General features: G+C 39.3%; 1 protein-coding gene across 7 annotated transcripts in view; it reads right to left on the minus strand.

The window, feature by feature from the left end:
* LOC310794159 (nuclear factor 1 X-type-like) overlaps nt 1–2,180 on the minus strand; it is a gene marked incomplete at its 5' end in the record, with an annotated part of 160,529 nt that overhangs the window by 20,798 nt on the left and 137,551 nt on the right. The window lies entirely within an intron of this gene.

Here is a 2,180-nt window from a genome sequence, read left to right on the forward strand (position 1 = left end):
TAGGCATGGGCTAAATATACTGTGGAGAGCTCTGTTTGGAAGTAGGCATAGGCTAAATATACTCTGGAGAGCTCTGTTTGGAAGTATGCATGGGATAAATATAGTAAATATACTGTGGAGAGCTCTGTTTGGAAGTAGGCATGGGCTAAATATACTGTGGAGAGCTCTGTTTGGAAGTAGGCGTGGGCTAAATATACTAAATATACTGTGGAGAGCTCTCTTTGGCGTGGGCTAAATATAGTAAATCTACTGTGGAGAGCGCTGTCTAAATATACTAAATATACTGTGGAGAGCTCTGTCTAAATATAGTAAATATACTGTGGAGAGCTCTGTTTGGAAGTAGGCGTGCGCTAAATATACTAAATATACTGTGGAGAGCTCTGTCTAAATATAGTTTATACTGTGGAGAGCTATGTCTAAATATAGTAAATATACTGTGGAAAGCTCTGTCTAAATATAGTAAATATACTGTGGAGAGCTCTGTTTAGAAGTAGGCATGCGCTAAATATAGTAAATATACTGTGGAGAGCTCTGTTTGGCATGGGCTAAATATAGTAAATATACTGTGGAGCTCTGTCTAAATATAGTAAATATACTGTGGAGAGCTCTGTCTAAATATAGTAAATATACTGTGGAGCTCTGTCTAAATATAGTAAATATACTGTGGAGAGCTCTGTCTAAATATAGTAAATATACTGTGGAGAGCTCTGTCTAAATATAGTAAATATACTGTGGAGAGCTCTGTTTGGAAGTAGGCATGGGCTAAATATAGTACATATACTGTGGAGAGCTCTGTCTAAATATAGTAAATATACTGTGGAGAGCTCTGTCTAAATATAGTAAATATACTGTGGAGAGCTCTGTTTGGAAGTAGGCGTGCGCTAAATATACTAAATATACTGTGGAGAGCTCTGTCTAAATATAGTTTATACTGTGGAGAGCTCTGTCTAAATATAGTAAATATACTGTGGAGAGCTCTGTTTGGAAGTAGGCATGCGCTAAATATACTAAATATACTGTGGAGAGCTCTGTCTAAATATAGTTTATACTGTGGAGAGCTATGTCTAAATATAGTAAATATACTGTGGAGAGCTCTGTTTGGAAGTAGGCATGCGCTAAATATAGTAAATATACTGTGGAGCGCTCTGTTTGGCATGGGCTAAATATAGTAAATAAACTGTGGAGCTCTGTCTAAATATAGTAAATATACTGTGGAGCTCTGTCTAAATATAGTAAATATACTGTGGAGAGCTCTGTCTAAATATAGTAAATATACTGTGGAGAGCTCTGTCTAAATATAGTAAATATACTGTGGAGAGCTCTGTCTAAATATAGTAAATATACTGTGGAGAGCTCTGTTTGGAAGTAGGCATGGGCTAAATATAGTACATATACTGTGGAGAGCTCTGTCTAAATATAGTAAATATACTGTGGAGAGCTCTGTCTAAATATAGTAAATATACTGTGGAGAGCTCTGTCTAAATATAGTAAATATACTGTGGAGAGCTCTGTTCTGTCTAAAGGAGAATTCAATTCATTGCAACACGGAGGGCACTGAGTCCAAATGACCTTTACATGGTAGGACTGGTTTGGCTGTAGACCAAGACATCCCTTTGAGAGAGGAACGGAAAGAGAGAGAGAGAGAGAGACGGGGGAGGGAGAGGGAGGAGAGAGAGAGAGAGAGAGGCAGAGAGAGAACGTATTTATTCCTTTGAAAAGCGAGACCCGCCTATAGGGACTTGCTGGCAAACTTGAGATCCAGGAGACGTTGGGAATTCTCTGACTGGAGATGGAAGAGACCGTGTCCGTTATCCTAGAAGACCGAGAGGCTCTGAGGAGGAACGCTCGCCCTGACTGCCTCCATTGAAACAAGACCTTGGAAACACTGAAACAAGGCCTTGGAAACACTGAAACAAGGCTAGGGCATCCTGGTGGCTATAAACACGTCAGTGTACTGTACACAGACTACGGTGTACTGTACATCCACCCAACTGCATGGGTTCAAGTCTCAACTAATTTGATCCCTCGCTATACCTTTTCCAATCTGTTTTTACTATAGTGTGTGTGTGTGTCTCTCTCTCTCTTTTTCTAAAAAAAAAAGTGCATGAATAGAGTTTCTGAATGCACATAGTAGTGTTTCTATCAGACATTGTTGAGGTAGAAAGACACAGCCTGTAAAC

The sequence above is a fragment of the Poromitra crassiceps genome (genome assembly GCF_964638095.1).
Source record: "Poromitra crassiceps genome assembly, chromosome: 19".
NCBI classification, from domain to species: Eukaryota; Metazoa; Chordata; class Actinopteri; order Beryciformes; family Melamphaidae; genus Poromitra; species Poromitra crassiceps.